At 42.0% G+C, this 23146-nt stretch overlaps 1 long non-coding RNA gene across 1 annotated transcript; it reads left to right on the top strand.

Moving 5' to 3' along the window:
* The first annotated feature begins 398 nt into the window (after window positions 1-398).
* On the top strand, window positions 399-4918 carry LOC118251510 (uncharacterized). The gene is made up of 3 exons (XR_004779838.2): window positions 399-604; window positions 3085-3258; window positions 3525-4918. It is a non-coding gene; the product is annotated as an uncharacterized LOC118251510 (long non-coding RNA).
* The last annotated feature ends 18228 nt before the right edge of the window (window positions 4919-23146 follow it).

Below are 23146 nucleotides of genomic sequence, written 5' to 3'. Positions count from 1 at the left end.
CTAATTCATTATGTCATCTCACAGTAATTCTGTAACATTCTCATGCTATAGATTTACTCTATTTCTGAACTTTGAGCCAGTCTTTTTAAATATTTGTCTTGTACCATAGCTGCTTCACTACTTCTGGTACTCTTTCTGTGCCTTGCAGAGCTATTTCACGTGTGCATTTGCTGTCAATCAAACTACACTTTTATATAATCATCAGCAAGTTTACAGACCATGTTTTTCCCCTGTGCAGACAAACCCCATGCCAGAGGATCTTTTAGCTCTCTAACTGACCCAACTTATGCAAAACAGCCTTATTGCTGCTAGTGCTAATGGTTCTCATGGAAAAAAAAGTTACATATGTGCTTTTCTTTCTGTGCACTCATTTTTTTCTGTCTCTTCCAGGTCTTCTAGTGTTAGAGCCTTATAAGATTGCCCTAGATCATTTCTGAACAACTGTATTGGTACAGCTGTAAAAAATAAGGGAGTAAAACCATATCTGCAGATAATTCCTGTGATCTAATCATCAGTCACATCATAGCAAAGTTAATGCTGCTGTTGCCTTTTTCAACTTCAGAAAATTGTGTGTTGCTGGACCTAATAAGAACTGAAAGTGCAGGTTGGATTTTTTCTTCTGTTAATGAGTTTTTATTTGGGGATTTAGAGGAGAAGTGAAGAGGTGCAGAGGGATTTATCAAGAAAGAGAACAATGAATGAACTCCTGAACATGGTGCTTTGGTCAGAAAGACTCATGTAATTCTTGGCTACAAAGAGAGAAATCTCTAGAGACTACAATGACAATAGTAGTTCTGTGTTTGTCACTGAAGCAATTTTTGTTGGAATTGGCTTTGTTCAGTTTAGGATTCAAGAAGACTGTTGGTAAACAGAAATCTTTGAGAGAAGAGCAAGAAAACAACACAACATCCTTATCTCCAAATTGCAGAGAGATGATTTGAAGGGTGGGCTGTTCAGTGGATAAGGAATTGGCTGGATGGCCACACCCAGAGAGTGGTGGTCAATGGCTCTATGTCCAGGTGGAGGCCGGTGGCGAGTAGTATCCCTCTGTGGTCTGTCTAGGAACAAGTACTGTTTAATGTCTTTATCAATGACATAGACAGTGGGATCGAGTGCACCCTCAGCAAGTTTGCAAATGATGCCAAGCTGAGTGCTGCAGTCAATACACCAGAATGAAGGGATGCCATCCAGAGGGACCTGGACAGGCTGGAGAACTAGGCCCACGTGAACCTCATGAGTTTCAACAAGTCCAAGTGCAAGGTGCTGCACCTAGGTTAGGGCAATCCCAGACGTGAGCACAGACTGGGAGAACCCATTCAGATCAGCCCTGCGGAGAAGGGCCTGGGGGTTCTGGTGGACAAAAAGCTCGACACGAGCCAGCAGTGCGTGCCTGCAGCCCAGAAAGCCAACTGCATCCTGGGCTGCATCAACAGAGGGGTGGGCAGCAGGTGGAGGGAGGTGATTGTGCCCCGCTGCTTTGCCCTTGTGAGGCCCCACTGGGAGTGCTGCATCTAGCAGCATCCAACCGTCCTGGTTGGAACCAGGTGATCCTTAAGGTCCCTTCCAACCAAAGCTATTCTATGAAGTAAAAAAATCATTGATTCATATGGTACAGGATGAGTGATACAAGGAAGTTTTTCTCTTTGGTTTGTTAAACCAAAAAGTGTATTGACTAATGTCCAAAAGTATCTGCAGTGAAATAGAAACTTAAGAGCTGTTTTTTCAATCTAGCTGACAAAGACATAACACTATCCAGTTGCTGGTGCTGAAGCCGAACAAAACCTGACTAGAATCGTGTGGTAAATTTTTCCCTAAACAATGGGTATCTAACCATTGGAACAGTTTTGTGAGAATTATAATGGCCTTTCCATCTCTACTCATTTATACCTGACTAGTTGTTTTTCTTAAAAGACATGTTCTAGATGAACTAGATGGTTCAGGAACTTCTGTCACAAAACTGATCAGCCCCAGATGGTCACAGTAGATGTTCTAGCGTAATCCCCTGTGGGGACCAAGCTGGTTTTGGTTCTTACTTCAGCTCTGCTATGGGCTTACCACATGCTTCATATTTTTGCCTATGGATGCTCACAGCTGTAGCACTACCTGTCTAAATGGTCCGGCAAGGGATGCGGACTGCATAAAAGCCTGTCCTAAAGATAAGGTGTCCACAGAGAACAACCAGTCACATGTGGAATTTTAATACTCCCTTTTCTAATTATTGAAATTTCTAAGCAACAATCTTAGGAATTAAGAGTTCATCTGGTAGCTGTACTTCTATAAGATTCCAGACGGAAGGTGGAATACTGTTTGGATTAAAAGTGCTAGCATTAACTTTTGCATTTCTGCATGATTTTAAATGCACCAAGAATATGTCCATATGAACACCTGATCTTTTGGCTTGTCCAGAACTTGTTTTTGGGCTCTTGTAAAGTGGTATCTAGCGTTAAAGGAAAAAATGCAAAATAATAAGTAACACTAGCTTATCATTATTTACAGCAAACCAATTCCCTCTTTGCTCATAGGAGACCAAAATGATGTATTTGCCTGGCTGAAAATTTCTTTTTTGCAAGTAATAAGAAATGCAGAGATCCCTTACAATGGTTACTTCAGCCTTCTTGCAGCTTGGGGCAAAACCACATTGGCAGAAAGACAATGTCCTGTCTCTAATGGCTGTGAAGCCTCTCTGAACTTGACCCGAATTTGAACTTATACAAAAGGGACCTCTGTGCAGTGACAAAAACTTAAAAACAGAGTATAATTACGTAAGAAATTCAAAATAAGTTGGGGAGCATGTTTGAATGAGATCAGCATTCCAAGTAATCCCTAACAAGAATTGGATGTTTGTATCTCTGCTGCCACACATTTTTCTTTATGATCTTCTGAATGTTCTATTAATCTGCCTCCAAACTGAAACCTTATACCTGATAGCAGCCCTTCTTGGCAGACTTTTGGTGCAAAGTTGGCCATAGTATCTTACGCAAGTCCCCCAAACTCTTTAAATACTTTGATACTGATGAGGAAGGGTTGTGTTTAAAAAAAATAAATCACAGAAAGGTCCCTGTGTTTTCCTGTCTTCTTTTGCAGAAGCTAATAAATCAACTGATTAAAGAAGTCAATGGAAAGAAGAGTGCCAGTGCTGTCATGAAGGCAGTAGCTAGCACTGGTGGCCTCGTCTTTGTAGCACTGACTAGGAGGAAGCTATGCTTATTGCTCACCTTGGTATTAGTAGCTCCAGGTCTTAGCCTCTACTCAGATGAAGTGAGTAACTAAGCTCCCAAACAGTCATATTTTACTACCGAGAAGATTCTTTATTCACTTTTAGGAGTAGTTTTTCTCTTTTATGTTCTCATCAGACTGCTTTGCATGTTCTGTGTGGTTTCACTGGTCACCATTCATCAAGGAGTACTTGTTACGTGTTGCACTCCCTCATCCATGTTTGAATTAGATATCTGTTTGATCATACTTAAAAAGCAAACTACTTTGGAAATCTACAGCTAAGAAAAGCATCCAATTTCCACATACAGGTCTTATTTCATAGGCCTGAGTCTGTTGAGTGGATGGTCCAAGGCTTCCATGCCCTGGGAACTCCAGTTTTGGATTGCGTGTTTTTAAGAATCGTCTTTAACATTGGATCTTTGGATGTCTCACCTGCCTGGCAACTCCCACTGAGACAGGAGACTCCAAAGTACAACTGTTGTGAGATGACTCCTCAGTTGATTTTTGCATTCTTCTATAAGGAGTCTTGTGTCTTCATGCATGCACTCAGCACAGCATTTGCTGGTCTACATTCAACTACACTTGACCATCGTTTCACCCTTTCTCACAGGCATTTGAAGAAACAACTTTTGATCTGTGTCTGTGGGGAATGGAGGCAAAATCTTCTCTGTCCTCCTCTCCCCAGTTTGGCTTTCTGTCTTTGCACTGAAGGAAGTTTCTCTTCAGAAGCAGTCCAAGTCTTTTAAAGACTTGTGATGAGGTTTTCCTGGGAGACCGACCAGGCTTATGTTAAAGTGCTGTGATAATAGTTGATTGTTAGTAGCAGCAATCTAATTGCTCCACCAGGCAGAAAGCATTCCTGGTTGAGATACTCTTGAAGGCTATTTCAACTCCATAGATATCATCTTGTTTCTACTACAAAATGGAGCATGTAACCTGCACTTTAAATTACAGTGAAATCCTATCCACAAACTGGCAGCCATTCCCCTGACTCTCACACCTTGCTTTTAACATATGGGTTGACTGACACCATCAGATCAAATAATTTTCCAGACTTCTTGCTACATCCACTGGGCATCATTTCTCATTTAAGATTCCTGCAGTGAGGCTGTATCTCCAATGATAGTTCAGGTTTTCATCTGGTGTAAATTATCATAGTTCTAGTCAACTTCAATGGATTTGATAATTTATACCATATGAGGTTCTGCATCTGAAAACCATATAATAAAAAGCAGATGCTATTTTAACTAATCTGAAAAATAAGTGCCTAGTATTTGCCCAAGCATAGCTATTTTAATACCTGCTACTTACTGCCAGCAGTCAACTGCATGCTAGAGACTTAAAGTCCTTTGTCCTGTGTCTGAGTAACTGGGATAGTGTCCTGTATTTTATCAAAATGAAGGTTGAACAGAGACTGCAAAAGCCCTTGACAGCAGCTTTGCTGAGAGACCTGAAAGCCAACACTCCTTTTGCAAAGCCTTTATACTGACCATGATCATTATTATACATGATATTTTAAAGCAGCTGCTTAGCTTTGTCACTTTAATATGTTTTCATTTTGATTTCTATATTCTTCTTCAAGCCACATGAACATTGGTTGATGTTTGGTATCTATCTGACCTTGTAAGTAATAGGAGATTGCATGGATTGCACATCAACTATCTATGTCAAGTATATGGTAAGAATTTGTGAAATGTTTTACAGAAAGCATGGTCTCTGACCTATTCCAGAATGTGATACTGTAAATAAAGTGTCTATCACAGCGTGTTTGAGGAAAATGTGTATTCTTTATTTACACTTCTTGGTTTAACAATTCACACAGAACAAATCATCATTTTTATATTACTGGAGTATGTTACACAGTTTCATCTGTAAGAACTGTTTGTGCCATTGTTGTGGTTTAACCCGGCTGGCAGCCAAACACCACACAGCCATTCGCTCACCATCCCCCCTCCCTCTCCAGGATGGGGGAGAGAAACAGGAAAGTGAAGCCTGTGAGTTGAGAAAAAGACAGTTTATTAAGACAGGAAAATAACAATAATAATAATGATAATAGTACTACTACTACTAATGTGTACGAAACAGGTGATGCACAATGCAATTGCTCACCACCCGTTGACCGATGCCCAGCCTATCCCCGAGCAGCCGGCCCCCCACCCCGGCTAGCCACCCCTATATATTGTTCAGCATGACGTCAGATGGTATGGAATACCCCTTTGGCCAGTTTGGGTCAGCTGTCCTGGGTCTGTCCCCTCCCAGCTCCTGCTGCACCCCCAGCCTGCTCGCTAGCAGGCCAGAGCGAGAAGCTGAAAAGTCCTTGGCTTGGTGTAAGCATTGCTCTACAACAATTAAAACATCAGCATGTTATCAGCGCTCTTCTCATCCTAATCCAAAACATAGCACCCTGCCAGCTACTAGGAGGAAAATTAACTCTGTCCTAACTGAAACCAGGATAGCCATAAGGCATGAAGCTTTCCCCTGTTACTTTAAAATTTATTTGCAATTGCTCCCTTTCTATTAATAACAACAGGGCATAAACAGCACATTTTTATAAATCGCATTCAGGCCTGGCTCAGGCATACTTCATGACTGCTACCCACTGGGGACACCTTTATTGAATGGCAGAAGTTTCTGTCTGTTCTCAAAAAACATCCGCAATAGATCAGTGAGAAAAAGAATAAAATTTTATTCCAACTTGTTCCCCAGAAGTCACTGATCTGACTGTCTGTGCACCTTGCAAGGACATTATATCCATCTAGACTTAAAAGTAACTTCTCCTGGTATGCATGAGTAGAAGCATTGATTAATAACAGAATAGTGGATTTTAGATCAGCTTTTCTGTTCTTTTCCTGCTACTTGAAGGTTTATCTAACTCTAGGGCCAGTTGTTTCATGTTTCCGCTGCATCATCCCCTCTGTTTAATACCCTCATACATACTTTGAGAAATCTCTAGCTACCACTTAATTCCTAAATCCTCCAATTGCTGAGGGGGATAGGGGCAGGGGGAGCAAGCTAGAGTTGGGCACTATTTTTCTTCCCTCATCTGTAGTCAAATTTTCTTACAAATTTGTAAACAAGAATGAGTTATGACTAACCAATCTAAAGAAACTAGAAGTGTACAATCTCAAATTGTGAGTGAGATTTTAATGATATGTGTCAGGTCCTACTGCAATCATGGGGCTTGGTGAGGGGATCATGGGTTGGTTGCTTTGGACAATAGCTGTGACTGAGCTATTGACCCAGCAGAGCCCTCTGCATGCCAGAGGTACAGGCTTGCCTTTCACAAGCCTTATGGAGGTGCAAACAGAAGCATGATAAAAATCATTTGTCTGACAGAAGGTAAATAAAACACCATCAAGGGTAGCTAAAATGTCCTTTTTAGGTTGGTGGCAAAGCTTAAACAAGAAGCTCCCCAAACTTCTCTTGTACTTACTCTACTCAGCCTCCCAATTTTTTTACGTTCACTGCTGCTTGACTACTGTGTGCCTCTCAGTAACTTCATCTTACTACAGAGGGACAACATCCTCTGCCCATCCAAACGGTGGCTGCCTTCCAGTCCTTCCAGTCCTCATTCCCCTGCCACCTTGCCATTACATGGGAATATATGCTCATAGAAAATGATATATACATATATATACCCGTAATGTATATATGTGTAACTATAGGTACTTAAAGGAAATAATCAGAAGTACAGTCATTTTTACATTTAGGGTAAACAGATAACTTGTAAGTATACTAAATACTTTGTGCAGCCAGCATGTTTGAGTAGAGCTTTACTCCCTTAGGAGAAATGACTATTTCTTCTACTTGTGCTTCAAAATATGCTGCTTACTTTTTGCAGTGCTATCATGGATAGAGAGTGTATGTTATGTGTTGGGCACAAATATGGCAACACTTGGGTTATTTGACATGCTGACAAATAAATTTGAATTTATTTGCAGCTAAGCAAAGTGCCATATCCAAAACCTGTTTTTAATTATGGATATTCATTTTGGCATTTGCTAGAACAAATAGACAGCATCTTATGGCAGAAATGAGTTTGCATGATAAAATATAAAGTAAGATTCAGTACCTGCAACAACTCGGATCTGGCCAAAGGATGCCCCACCCATTGAGATATCAGTTAGCTCCAGAACCCGTACAGCAAGATTAAACAAGAGAACAGGAAGGATAAACATAAAAATTAACATGTTCCTACATTTACTGGACACCTTTCCATGTAATCATCAGGAGGACTGAAATAGCTTTTGAATCCAGCTGCACATGCAAAAACTAAAACAATGCCATTCTACATGTTAAGCATATGAAGTATATCTGAAATAAGAGGATTGACAACTGAAGTCCTCTACTGCAAATTATCATGTGTTACAATACTTGTTCTCCTTCGGTTCAAGTCACGCCAGCAGGGGATATTCGTAGCCCTGAAACAGCACAGGCATAGTTTCCTCTGAGTGGCAGCTAGGCAAAGTGGAACGGTGATGCAGCTCTCACCTTGGCAGCTGGGGAGGAAAGTGCTTGTGCTCTGGGAGATGTTGAGATGCAGAGAAGGGGGTCAGCATGAGCTCCTCCCACTAAGCTGGTTTTGCAGCCTGTCCCTCCTTTTTGAACAATGTGTGAACCAGGTTGTAGTCAATTGCTTCTTGTTCTGCTATTCCCATCAACAGTCTTTTCAAAACCAAAAACATTTTACTAAGCTGAACTAGCAGGATTTTCCTTTCACCTATGAGTGAAAAAAAAAATATATACATATATATGCTTGGAAAGGATCACAGGACAAGGGTAAGGTGCCAGTAACCATCTTTATTTAAATGCAGCCCAGAAAGAGAGAACAGATCCCTGGCACATCTTGCCCTTTTCAGATCTCTTTCATGTCATCTGATTTACTAGATTTTGTTACTCCTCCTTCCACATGACATCCTTATCTGCTCAGTCTCCCTTCTGCAATTCCAGAGCCTTATTCATACCCTTTTCTGTTGCTTCAATTTCATGTCAGTGCTGGTTTATGCTGCCTTAAGGAAAAAAATAAATAAATCAGAGGAATAACAACCCAAACAAAGCCACAACCTTTGCTTTCCTTCTGATCCTGTTCTTCCCTGTTCCAGCATACTCCGTTTAATCTCTGACCAGCCTACAAAGCTTGTTTGACAAAAGTCAGGCGTGCTCACCACTGCCTGTGGAGCAGCTACACCTGGAGGCTGGAGTGACACCAATTGCCTGGGTGACATCAGCTGCTGGAGGAAGGTGACAGAGCCGCATGGGATTATCACCTCACCTCTTCTAGTCTGAGCAGCCCCTCACACCAGCTCCAAACGACCCAAGTGTTTTGGTGAAAGGTTTCATACCAAAATTTGCTTGTTCCTCCCCTCCCAGTGCCACTTTAAAAAGCTGCCTACATCCTGCCAGCCTGACCAGCGCGTGAACATCAGGCAGCAAGCGCTGCATCCTGATAAGGGCAGAGGAAAGAAAGCAAACCCACTTACACAAGACCATAGCAGCTGTAGTATCTCTGTCAGGCCAAGTGCTGTGTATCCGGTGGAACAGGCAAACCACTGTCTTCTTCACCCTCAGGTCCTACTGCTATCAGCAGTGTAAAATGTATGACCCAAAACGTGGCCACTACAGTTAAGGACAGGACTGATATGAAAGCTACCTTGTGACAAGAAGCTAAGTTTCACTGAGAATTTGATGATATAGGAAAGCAGTTTTCCGAGGGAAAAACATTTGCCTCACAGAAGGATTTTGTTCTTGTTTAGTTATACCCAGGATGCAGTGTGCTGTAGGTGTGTAGTGTATATGTGCCTATACAGAGTCAGACACAGCACAGGAAAATGCACGCAACCCCCTCATAAGGGAAATGCATCCATCAGATAGTGGCAGCTTCAGTACAGTAGCATGGACCTTCATATGCAATGAGAACATTCACAGCTTCTTTTACATGGGTGTGATGCACTCATCACTCATAAAAGTTCAAACTTTGTGGAAATCCTTCTTAAGCAGGAGAGCTTTTTGCTCCCACTCACCTTGTGGGAATGAACTCCAACTACTAAAATCTTTCTTTTCTACAGAACACATTTCCTTGACAAGCTTTCTATTGTTGTCCTTTCGGTTTTACCATGCGTTTTCTCCTTCTTATATTACAAAAATGTAAATAAGAGGTTAATTTCTTTCCTTTGCTTGTTCTTTTTGTACTGTACTCAACTTTCCGTTTTATCTCAGATCTATGTCCCACTAAATACTGAATTTTTCTCTCTCCTGTGCAAACAATGGAAACTTATAATTTCCAGAACCTCTGTATTTCTATTATTTTTTTCATTATTTTTTTTTCATTTTAAGTGAGGACACACACTCAGAATAAAAGTGTGAAAACATACCCCACCATATCTGACTCACACCTGCGGCTAGCTTTTACCTAGATACATAGCTTTTTTATTAAGAACTATCTGACATCAAGGAGGCCCAATTAAAGGCCACAGAAGGAGAAATCAAGCTGAATTGACATTTACATTGATTTTTCTATTAAATGTAAAGTATATTTGCAATTATTAAAATAAATTGTATGAAACTAACAGAATAAATAAATATATTGAGGACATTAACATCATTTTAACTATTAGATGTTTTCTATTAAAGGCATTTCTGTCATGTCATAATATAAGAGCTGACTGATGTTGGTAGCTGCTCTTTTTCCTTACAGTAAAACAAATTTGTGTGCACATATAAATTAGTGCAGTTGTACTCTTCCGTGCTAACATTTAGCAATGCATATATGTACATCTGAATCAGTATAATAACTGAATGCATTTTAAAAAGGTAACAGTATTTCATTTGAATTTAAATGTCTTGTTTTGAATAAGCGGTTATGTTATGGAGCTAAATCAGTCAGCTTAACAACAAAGGGCAGTATGCTGATGAATTATGTATGTTATCAGCATTTTCTGCCTGCTGATAATTGACAGGTATCATGGCACCTTCTACAAACTTCCTGTAATTATATGCCACATATCAAACACCAACTTACGTGTAATGGTCCTCCCCCCACACGCATACACACAAAATATTTTTATGTTTTATTTAAAGCTTACAGCATTTTTAAATTTTCTTTTTCTCTCTGAGGTTTCCAGGCTGCATTGCTACGCAGCCCATTCAACAATTTTAAATTAATAAGATTTCTTCAGCGTTAGCTTGTCAGAGTCACTTATTCAAGCTTTTGTTCCATACTTCTTTTTTTTTTCTTTTTTTTTTCTTTTTCATAGTAAGGATAAACCAATATCAAAGAAAATTTACCTTGTAATTGTTTAAGAGAAATTACCTGCAGTTTGGATATGTGTAGTAAAACTCGATCTCAGTCTTTGATACCAAGTCCCTGCCCTTAATGACAAATAAATTTTAGTCATTATATCGCAGTTTCAGGTAGTAACAGGTTAAAAAAACTGGTGTCTTAACAGAACGGAATATATAGCTAATTCTTCTTGGTAATATGCATTTAGTTCAGACTAACTCCACCATAACAAGTATACATTAATTGGATAGCTGTGGAACCAGACACATTAGAAGCAATGCTTACTGATTCAATTTAACCACTGCTGGTATCTTAGCACACGATTCAGAATTACTTTTCTTATAATTCAGTGTTCTGCTCCTTGAAAGAAAATTAATTTTGCTGAGAATTATTTTAATAAACCTGTGATAATAAATCTATAATTAAACAGGAGTCTTTTAGTTACCATGAAGGGCTTTTTACTTATATTGACTTAAATATTCGAATTTTTATATTTTAATATAATAACCTATATTCAGTAAAGGGTACGGCTGGTATGTGTAAAACAGCAGCACTAGTGTATGCTGTACAGGAGTTCCTCACTCTCTTGTCATTGCACCCTTTACAGTAGTCACTACCAGAGAAGATACGAGAAAACAAAATTACAGAAAGTAATTATGCGTAAACAAAATTAGGTAAATATCTCTTTTGTTCCCACTAATTTAGACTTCATGAGTCAACTTCTTTAGAAACCAAAGCTTATATTCTTGTCCTTATCTTTGACTAAGTTGGTTTTGAAGCTGTTAATGAAAAAAGTGACCCAATATTCTGTTTCTCACTGAATTGGAATATACTATTAAACATATTTACAAAGAATCCTTCATTAAAAATAAATAAATAAAATTCAAAATATGATACCTTAGGACTGTGGTAGAATGTGACAGCCTATGAACAGTCAGTAACGGCAAAGGAGATGTAAGCTACAACCACCAGTTGTAACATCCTCCAGGACTGGGAAAAAAAAACAACAGTAATCTTGCAGTAGGACGTGATTTGGGGCATTTATCTGGATGTAGGACCTGATAGGCTTGAGAGCTCCAAAAACCTAGGCATAGGTAAGACAAAAAGCAGATTTTTAGCAGTTATTGGTTAATGCTTATGCAAACGATTATTAATGACCATAAGTAAATCCAATTTTCAAAGACTTAGCACCCAGTTGAAGTAAACCCAAAATTCAGAGGGACACATGGAGGCATTCTGCTACCAGGCCGACTGCTGACTTGTCGATTTTCAGCCTAGTGTTTAGTCCCTACAGCTGACTGCAAAAATATTGCTTGAAATTTTCTTAAAGGCACCTCTAGGCAGAAAGATGTGAAGAACTGCAAACATGATTTAAATAGAAATGATCGTGTTCTCTCTCTGATTTGTATTTTATGTTGCCACAAATGCACACAACACTCCTGGAGTGGGTTTTGTTTTCTAGCTGCTGCTTTTCCAGCTTAGCCTGAAGTGGCACAGATGTCTTCCAGAAGGCCATCGGTTTCGGCAGGAGATCTCCACTTCACCCCAGATGTATCTGAGGAGCCCAGAGAAGTGAAGAGGCCAAAGTGCCTGGAGAAGACAAGACTTGCAGATGCAGTGTCCCAAGGATATACAGGAACCACTCTTAGAGAGGAGGGGCAAACCAAGGACATTTCCAGAGGTAGGCTTATTCAGCCCACTAAAATGAAGGTTAGGTGCGGATTGGATTACTTCTGATAAAAACAAACCTTGAATACCTTCTACTCTGTGCCCTTCTAAAGAATAATCAAACTAACATTCAAAACAAAACAGACTCTGTGATTCCTTTTCATCTTTTAATGGCCTCTTCACCTGTCAATCTGCTTAGCATAATCTAATTTGTTTAGGGCTAAATAATACACCACTTTCTTCACAGGAGTGGTACATATTTAGGCAAGTAATCTTATGAAATTAACAGGACTACTCCTTTAATTAAGGGGTTCAGGACGGGACCTTGGCAAAGACCTTTCCTTGTCTGTGAACTTTCACATCAAAAGTGCTTACATAAAGGTTTATTATTATGTTAAAGCAGCATTATCTGATTTTTTTTTTTTAATGGGGGTGGGCCCTGTTACCTCCTTTTGGGGCTCTCACAGGCTCCAGCTCTGTCTTTGCATTATAATGTGGTCAGAAAAGAGTCTTTTACATACGCTTCTGGCACAGAATAGATGTGTCACATCATGGGCATGGATGGGTACACTTCCAAGCATGTAACGGAGGAAGATACACAGAGCCCTTAGGAAACTGGCAGAAATATTTGCCAGCACAGCCTGCTGGCCCCGGAGGGTGACCCTGGGAAGGAGAGCATCGTGGAGCAGGGAAGGTACAAGGGTCTTCTGCTGGGCTGGGCAGGACTGGTGGCACCCACGTGGGCATCCCTGCTCTCAGCATATTTCACTTCTGCTTGCGATCATGGGTCATCAGCTACAGGGTTGTGCAGATCCAAGCTTGTTGGTCAGTCCCTCAGAAAAGGGGCCATATTGCCAGACTGCAAATGCCACGTTTAAATTGAGCTTCCCCTGCAAGCCAGAGGGAGTGCCCATCTGCTGCATGGGCTGATGCAGCAGAGCGCTCCCAGTGATTCCTCTCAGCTGCTTCTGACAGGACCTACACCTATACCATTTTGTGGGTAGGCCTTCAAAGGGTGAGTTGAAAACACACTGGCCTATACTTGCCCCTAGAGAATAAGCACATCATTTCTGCTTATTTTGGCACTTGAGTCTACCAACAAAGAAAGTCTCACTGTGGCAAAACAGGCTGTCATGCTGATAGCAGCCTCACTTGATTAATATAGTTGCAAAGCTTGTTTTGCAATTCAAACCTTGTCAAGCCAAATCCAAAATGATTTTCCTGGATAAACCCAATTACAATGTAAATACTGAATCAGAATGTATTTTCGCTAACTACCAAGCCATTCTGTAAAAAAATAATAAAATAATAATTAAAAAAAAAAAAAGAGCCAAAGAGCCTTAAAGTCGGCTAGTTGCCTCTCGTGCCCAGCCAGCCCCACAGTGGTGGCAGAGGAGGCCGGAGCTGCTCTGGCACACAGAAGCCGTGCCCTGCTCAGCCCCAGCGCTGCTCCCACGGGAGAAAGGGTTCACAACAAGCCAGGGTGTCATGGAAATGGGCACCTCCACTATTCCCCATCTTTTTAAGTCCTCTCTTTCAGGGTACACACCCTTCAGATCAATTGAGGCATCGTCAGTCTTTGCTCCTCACAGTTATGAAGGCAGCGATATTTCAGATCATGATAGTTATTTGTTGTAGGCTTCCATTTCATTTTAAAAATAAAGAAACCAAATAAATTCTTCTTATCTTTGAAAAATACCAACAGGCAAGCAGTGGACATTTTCTCTGCCTGTAAAGCTGGCAAACCTATTGTCAGCATTGCTAATTCTGAGAAGTTTGAAGACGAAATGCCAAATTCTTTGCAGCTGTTTTTCTGATTAGCTGGCATCCTCAACACCTGTGGTAGCTGTGGGCTCATGGGGTCTGATTTTCAAGTGAGTGGCAGCTTGAAGGGTCCAAATAGCTGATAACAGCACCCTCAGCCTTGTGTTGTTGTTATTCCCAACTAAAATAACGGGGTGCTGGGCCAGGGCAAGGGTCTCACCAGTGACAGCTGCTGCAAGCGGTCCTGCGGAAACAACCGGGCCATGCATAGGAGCAGGTATGTGTTCTGCACAGCAGATGGAAATATTTCAGAAGAAAGCTTTTTTCCACCTAAGAATAACAGTTGGTTGAAACTGAATATTTCACAGGAAGGTGCAGTTTTGACAACAACGACAACAGCACAGAAATGTGAAGGGTGTCTCTGGGATGGGGTGGGTTCGGGGCTGCTGGCCGATGCAGGCTCGCCTCTTCTCCTTTCTCTTATTAATGGAAAGCACAATTCCACACTTTCTCTTTAAAACTGTTAGATGTTCCTCATTTCCTGAAAGGAATTATCTGGTGCCAATATAGAAATAAAAGGCATTTTGAAATCTTTCACAGACGGAAAAGTTGTTTTCCATCCAGACTCAACAGGACAAAACTATTGGCAGGCCATTGACAAGGCTGGGGATTTCTGGACTTCTCCAGTCCAGATACCAGTTCTCCATCACATGTTTAGTGCTGTATTTCATCATAACAAAACAAAGAGCAAAAGAAATGTTTCCACCCACACCAATAGTCCCTGTGCTGATGATGCTTAGACTAGGAATTTATGTATCATTATATTTCAAAGATGCACTTTAAGTATTTACATGTTACAACTTCCTGAGTAATACAGACTGTACTTGTCTAGAGCTGTTTCTGCAGTACATTTTTTCAACACCCAATTACAACATACTTGCCTCAAGATAATTTGTGGAAAATTTCATGAGAACTGCATTAGCCCTGATTTCTACAAGATGTTATCGGAATCAAAACAAGAATTCATTAAATAAATATACAATATCTTTATGCCAATATTGTGTACTACTTCTGCTTCTACACCGTGCACAAGTTCCAATTTCTATTTCATCAGTATCTGTCATATTAATAAAACAACAGTCTTAAGACCCAGTAAATATGTAGAATTGTGGAAAATGATGTTAAAATACCTGTGGAAAATGACAGGAAAAAATCTCAAAATTGGTTTACATAAAAGAATGGAGAATAACATTTAATAAAAACCAGGAAATTATTAAAAGCATCAAATCAATTACCCTATTTCCTTACTTTTGGTATCATGGATTACTGTCACAATTCCCTGATGACACGAGGTAGGAACACGCTGTGCTTCATTGAAATGTTTCAGGGTTATTGCTATTGTTAATGTCAGAAAGTGTGAAAGAAGGAAGATGAGAAACTTAACAATTGTAATGATTTAAAAAAAATGCTGTCCTTGTGGAAAGAATGACAAAGTGTTCGTTGGTGAGAGCCTGCCAGTGAAACCAGTCTGCTTCCACTATTTATGCCGGACAGAAGCAAGACAGAGCAGTGTTCAGAAAACGCAGCAAGGCATGTTTAACCTTATTTTACCATCCTTTTGGGGACTTGGGAAACCCAAAGCACAGCATCAGTGTTTAAGGATTACTTTCAGTTTTAGCTCAAAGAAGAGGCCAAGGGCTTTGCTTGCAAGGCTTTGGATGCCACCGCCCATCCCACCCTGCTCCTCTCCAGCCCTCTGCCACGCACATCCAGCCCCTCAGCAGCGACGCACCATGGCTCCCGGCACGCCAGGTGCTGTACCACCAGCCAGAGCTCCGCCCGCCAGCACAGGGAGCTACAGAGAGGGTCCCGGAGCCATGCTGGTGCCCAGGCATTAGAGAAATGAAGAGGCAAGTCTTCAATGTATATCACAGCCACCCTAAGGATTTTATATAGCGATGTGCAGAAAAGGTTAATTTCAGCCTTTCATTCAAAATATGTTAAAAGCCCAGATAAAGAAAGAGGGAGAGAATAGGAGAGAAGGGGAGACAAGGGGAAAAAGGGGGAGAAAAGGGGAGGGAGAGAAAGGGATAGGGCAGGCTATCCCTGCCCATGGCAGGGGGTTGGGATTAGATGATCTTTAAGATCCTTTCCAACCCAAGCCATTCTGTGATTCTATGAACAAAGAGAAAGAGAGAAAGGGAGAGAAAGCGATAAGGGGAGCGAAAGAGAGGAGGTTGCACACACACTGGGTCAAACGAGGGTTTAGAATATTTTGAGTAATGCAAACAAACGATAACCAAACCTGTAACTGCAGTGACTGAAGTTGTAACAGGCACTACTACGCAGCAGTGCCAGCTGGCAGCAGCTGAGCAGGTGAGAAGGCGCCTGTCTGCTGTGCAAACCCTGCTTGTTTTATTTTCCCTCCAGTTTTCCCCCTTCACCCTCCTTTCACTAAAAGCTGTTACATCATGTCATAAATGTAGAGCATATGTAGGACAGGGTAAGAGCTGGCATTTTGGTATTTATTCATGTACTCTGTGACATCCAAATCCTGTTTTGACCCACAGGTTATTACAAAACTCTATAGTGAAGCAGTGGACTGGAGTTTGGCTGGGGTAAGTAGTGCAGGCTGCAGATGGTGCTCCAGATGAACCTTCTCGCCCTTGCTTTGGTATGAGAAGGTCTGCAGAATGGCTACAAGGTAAACATCTTTTCATTTTCATCTGATTTTAAACAATAAAAGGAACTTCTTTCTCTTTTTGGCTGGAGATTTTTAGAAGACATAACACTCATCACAGAAAAAAAAAAAGTATAAAACTGATGTTCTGTATTTATCCTGTAGAGATGAAAAAAGTGTTTCTTTAGAATTAAATACACACACACACAGAGACAACAAAAACAAACAAACAAGTTAAGTCATCCCAGAATTTAAATTTTTGCTAATTTCACTACTTCCTACTTTGCTGCACTGCAGGCACTGATGCTACAGAGCTGTAGTAGCACCCATTTAACATCAGGTATAACTGTCATATGTGTTGTAAGCACCATCTTCTAGCAATGCTGCAAATTAGTTAGAAAAGCTAATATACTCTGTTTTAAGAGAGAAAAAAATGGTTTGTTTATCCATGAAATGGTTTGGTTGACCCCACCTGAAGTGCTGTGTTCAGCTCTGGGGCCCCCAGCACAAGAAGGACATGGAGCTCTTGGGGCGAGTCCTGAAGGGGGTCATGAGGACGATCAGAGGGCTGGAGTACCTCTACTGCAAAGACAGGCTGAGGGAGTTGGGATTGTTCAGCCTGGAGAAGAGAAGGCTCCGGGGAGACCTCATTGTGGCCTCCCAGTACCTAAAGGGGCCTACAGGAGAGGTGGGGAGGGACTCTTTGTCAGGGAGTGGAGTGATAGGACAAGGGGGAATGGCTTTAAGCTAAAAGAGGGTAGATTTAGGTTAGATATAAGGAAGAAATTCTTTACTGTGAGTGTGGTGAGGCAGTGGAACATGTTACCCAGAGAAGCTGTGGATGCCCCATCCCTGAAGGTGCTCAAGGCCAGGCTGGATGGGCCTTTAGGCAACCTGATCTGGTGGGAGGTGTCCCTGCCCATGGCAGGGGGGTTGGAAGCAGATGGTGTTTAAGGTCACTTTCAATCCAAGCCATTCTGTGATCTCTACATCACTGAAATCTGAGACTCAGCCTACATATTCCTTTAATAAAAACATTGTTTAAATACAGGCACTCTAGCCTGAATTATAACATACAAGGATTCACTTCTAGTGTATCACTTTAGCTACATTTCAACAGCAAGATCTGGTCTAAATCACAAAATAATTTCCATTTTTGAGCAATCAGTTTCATGATGCATAGAAAAATTTCTTCAAGCTTTTTTTAAGAGAGAGAGAAAGTTAGTGATTTGGCTACCCTGAGAGAAGACCCACAGTACAATAGATATAGTTAGTCTACTAAGGTTCATATTTTGACTTTTTTTTATTCCTCAGTGGAGCAAAGGAGGGAGACCTGAACAATTAGCTATTTTTTCATGCTCAATAACACATTTGTTAGTAATGAAACTGGAATTTTATAAATAAAATAAAATAAAATAATGCACAAGTTGATTATACATTAAGTTGAATTGATGCACAAGCTATTGTTGGAAGGACTGTTAGCATACTTTGTATGACCCATCATTAAAAAAGTTTTGTATTTCATAATCATAGAACCACAGAATGCTTTGGGTGGAAAGGGACCTTGAAGACCACCTGGTTCCAACCCCCTGCCATGGGCAAGGACACCTCCCACCAGACCAGGTTGCCCAAAGCCCCATCCAGCCTGGCATTGAGCACCTCCAGGGATGGGGCATCCACAGCTTCTCTCGGCAACCTGTGCCAGGGCCTCACCACCCTCTGAGTAAAGAATTTCCTCCTTATCTCTAATCTACATCTACCGTCTTTTAGTTTAAAGCCATTCCCCTTCATTCTGTCATTATCTGCCTGAGAGAAAAAATGTGTGGTTTTTGGTATGTGCTAGATTTCAGGCACATTTTGTCTTTGGATTTTGAAACAACACGGATATCAAGCCATGTAGGATTCTCCAAACCTTACAGTGCGAGAGCATTTCAGTGTCTTTTGTCTCTTTTCTATGTATATATATATAATATTTAATATATATATATTAAAGAAATTAGTTATACTCTACTTTGCTCAAGTTTGCAGATCACTGACATCCACCTAGCTATGTAATCACACACTTAAATTAACAAGTGAGATTGATCTGTTTGGTATTGTACTCTACTGCCCAAAGCAGACGTACTTTAATACTACATTTCTCACTCCATCACTTGGTGTTACACTTTCCGCTTTGCCAGAAACACGGCGGGATGCAGAGAGAGGCGTCCAAGAGCGATGGGCTTCTTGTAATGACCAAGCACAAAGGTGGTTCTTTCTCACACAGCTTTCTGCTGCACCCATCTATCTCCAATGATGAACCAAGGATTTGAGCTCTTCCCTCCTGGTGATCTGCCAGAGCTTGCAGGGGGTACGGTTTCTGGCTGCATCCTCCCACACATTGTAGTCATTCAGGGGAGAACATATTGGGCTTCCTTGTCTCTTACAGAGAGTTTTCATTGCATTTTCTAACCTCTCACAAGCCGCATAACATACTATTAGAATAAGCAGTTACATTATTTTCCTAATGTCATTTGTCTTTGCATAAGAACAAATGTCGGGTGCTGTACATGTTGCAGCACTGGTTTATATTTGCATGGTAATTGCCTAAGCAAATTACAGCACATGAGTAAGCAGAAGAGGAGCGGAGAGAGGGCTTCTCACCCGGATTAAATTTTTCCACAGCTAGTGTGACATCTGCTCATCCCTGAGCTTGCCTCAGGATGGATCGTGCTGACACAGCAGCATAACACTGAACTGTTTGGCATTATCAGTCTGCTGAGGTCCCCACAACATCGGCTATGTCAGAGCACTTGAATTCACGAAGAAGTCGACTTCATCTGTGACTGAAAATACCAGATCTCTCCATTTACTGCTGTTCCCCAAGCATCCATCTCTAAATTCACAGCTTTAACCTCTCAGCGCCTACAACTGTGAGAACAGAGGTTAGGAAACCACTAGGACTACTGGCTTCTTACACAGAGATGGGAAGATGTCCTAAATAAAAACAAGGGGGTCTTCAAATCACTCTGGTTTTGGGCAGGGGACAAGAGCTGGAAAGAGAGTTTTGGGGAAGAATGGTTGGAGATACAGTGAAGCTTCACTGCTGCTTGGTCACTGCTGAATTTTGTGGTGATAACAAAAGTTTCAGGGCTACAGACAAAGGTGGGTAACAATCCCAGAAGCTGGGAATGGGGGGACACCTCCAAACAGACTATCTTATTTTAGTCCCAAGGTTTATGTTGCTAACAATCGTGTTGGCCAATACTAACGTAGTGTCACTGATGATGGCAGCAATGCTCATATCACAGAAAAGAGGCCCTGAATGATGATTCAATATTTCCCCTTACAATCTTTTCAAAATAATTTTCAGCAGTGCATTACCTGTTTGAGTGCACCATTTTACATCTCTCTAGAGCTGCATCAATAAAGACCTAATGTTCTGCCTCTCCAAGTGCCTCTCAGATATTGAAGAAAAACATAATATACACCACAAATAGCGAACTTTTTATGTTCTCTCTTGTCAACAGTTCACTCTCACGCCAGCCAGCATCAATCTCTGTTACTCTCTTGACACCATTCTGTTATGAGGTTTAAAGTGTGCCTGCTACTTCACTGTGCAGGGATAGATAAAAAAAAAAAAAAAAAAAAAAAAAAAGAGAGAGAGAGAGAGAGAGACACCAAGGGGAGGAAATAATAGCTCTGTAGTGAAAATAATGCCTTAGATGCAGGCAGAGTCAGGATGAGCAGATGCACGCACTCCCAGTCAAGCTGCAGAAGGCAGCTTACGCAGCTCGGCTCATGCTGAGACGCTTTGCGTGATCAGCATCAAAGCATTCACAGCTCTGCCCCAAATTTCACTATTTTGTTTCTCAATTCGCACCTTTTTTTTTTTCTTTTTTTTTCCCATTGGATTTGAAACCTGAAGGTGGGGATGGGGGAGCCCATGGGAGCCGCAAGGCTGCCAGAGAGGCTGCAGAAGGGGCTGCAGCGGGTACGTGGGCGAGGGAGGGAGGCTGAGGAGCTGTGGGAGGCTGGCGAAGGGCAGCGAGGGAAACTCCAGCAGGGAAACCACAGCCAGGGAGATGGGCAAGGAGGATAAAGAGGTGGCATCAAGCAGACAGATCTACAAGCCGTTTGGTCTCAGCTGTGCTGTGACACCCTCACTAAGATACGCGGAGTGGTTGGGATGTCTGGCTGCACGGCGAGGGTTGCCCAAGGTGCTCTCACCATATGGCACAGGAGCTCCTAGCAAAAGCCAAGGGCAGCTCGCTGTTAGCTCACGCCTGTAAAACTCAAAGGATTCACGCTGGCAAATGAGTACAGCATACTGAAGGTGGAGAAGTGTCTGACTTCCAGTGTTTGCTCTCTCAAACCCAACGTTACTTATGCTTCATGAACACACACATTCAAACACATCTGAGGAAATTTGAGGAAAACTACTACAACTTACTGAAAAAGTCACATTCTCAGGTTGTCATCAGAGTGCCGTGTTAAACCTTTGACTTGCTTAGAAAATGAGAAATGTGATAAAAATGCATTCAGACTTAATTAGCTATGGTATTCCTGGTATAAAGGACAAAACTAAGGTTGATCTACTCATATGAAAACACCAAATGTGATATCTTTTAATTTTTTTCTTTTTAAAAAATATTCTCTTAAATGTGTGGTTGTCTTTTTTTTTTTTTTACCCCTACTCTCGGCATAGTTGGCAATCAGTGGTGGGTAGTATCATAGAATCATAGAATCATAGAATATCCCGAGTTGGAAGGGATCCATAAGGATCATCAAGTCCAACTCCTGGCACCGCACAGGTCTACCCAAAATTTTAGACCGTGTGACTAAGTGCACAGTCCAATCGCTTCTTAAATTCAGACAGGCTTGGTGCAGTGACTACTCCACTGGGGAGCCTGTTCCAGTGTGCGACCACCCTCTCGGTGAAGAACCTCTTCCTGATGTCCAGCCTAAACTTCCCCTGCCTCAGCTTAACACCGTTCCCGTGGGTCCTGTCACTGGTGAGTACAGAGAATAGGTCACCTGCCTCTCCACTCCCCCTCGCGAGGAGTTGTAGACTGCGATGAGGTCTCCCCTCAGCCTCCTCTTCTCCAGGCTGAACAGGCCCAGTGACCTCAGCCGCTCCTCATATGTCTTCCCCTCTAGGCCCTTCACCATCTTCGTCGCCCTCCTCTGGACACTCTCCAACAGTTTAATGTCCATTTTGTACTGTGGTGCCCAGAACTGCACACAGTACTCGAGGTGAGGCCGCACCAGCGCAGTGTAGAGTGGGACAATCCCTTCCCTCGACCGACTAGCAATGCCGTGCTTGATGCACCCCAGGATACAGCTGGCCCTCCTGGCTGCCAGGGCACATGGCTGGCTCATATTCAACTTGCTGTCAACCACAACCCCCAGATCCCTCTCTGTGGGGCTGCTCTCCAGCGTCTCATCGCCCAGTCTGTACGTATAGCCAGGGTTGCCCCGTCCCAGGTGCAGGACCCGGCACTTGCTTTTTTTAAACTTCATGTGGTTGGTGATCGCCCAGCTCTCCAATCTGTCCAGATCTCTCTGCAAGGCCTTTCCACCCTCATCCGAGTCCACAACTCCTCCAAGTTTGGTGTCGTCGGCAAATTTGCTCAAAACACCTTCTAGTCCTACATCCGAATCATTTATAAAAACATTGAAGAGGACTGGCCCTAAAATGGAGCCTTGAGGGACCCCACTAGTGACCATCTGCCAGCCAGATGTGGCCCCATTTACCACAACCCTTTGAGCCCTGCCCGTCAGCCAATTGCTCACCCATTGTATGATGTTTTTGTTTAGCTGTATGCTGGACATTTTGTCCAGTAGGATCCTATGGGAAACCATGTCAAAAGGTTTGCTGAAGTCCAAAAAGATCACATCAGCTGGTTTCCTTTGATCGACTAGATGGGTGATCTTATCATAAAAGGAAATCAAATTTGTTAGGCAGGACCTACCCCTCTTGAACCCATGTTGGCTGGGACCAATGACTGCATTGTCCCCCAGGTGCGCTTCAGTAACTTCAAGGATCATCCTCTCCATAATTTTACTAGGCACTGACGTGAGACTGACAGGCCTGTAATTGCTAGGGTCTTCTTTCTTACCCTTCTTGAAAATTGGCACAACATTTGCCAGCTTCCAGTCCAATGGGACCTCTCCAGATTCCCAAGATCATTGAAAAATAATTGAGAGAGGTCCCGCGATGACGTTAACCAGCTCTTTAAGCACCCTGGGATGAATCCCGTATAGACCCATGGACTTGTATGGATCCAGATGGAGCAGCAAATCCCAAACATGTTCAGGGTCAGTTGGGAGTTTGTCATTCCCACTGTCATGGTCCTCCAGCTCAGGGTGCCCTGGGTCCCGAAGCCCATCATCAGTGTTGAAGACAGAGGCGAAGAAGGCATTAAACGTCTGTGCTTTGCCTATGTCATTGTCTGTGAGGAGACCCTCCCCATCTAGTAGCGGACCTATGTTTTCTTTGGTTCTCCTTTTTCTGTTCACTTATCTAAAAAAACCCTTTTTTATTGTCTTCCACAGAC

This window comes from Cygnus atratus, chromosome Z, assembly GCF_013377495.2.
Source record: "Cygnus atratus isolate AKBS03 ecotype Queensland, Australia chromosome Z, CAtr_DNAZoo_HiC_assembly, whole genome shotgun sequence".
NCBI classification, from domain to species: domain Eukaryota; kingdom Metazoa; phylum Chordata; class Aves; order Anseriformes; family Anatidae; genus Cygnus; species Cygnus atratus.
This window is presented reverse-complemented; position numbering and strand designations above follow the sequence as displayed.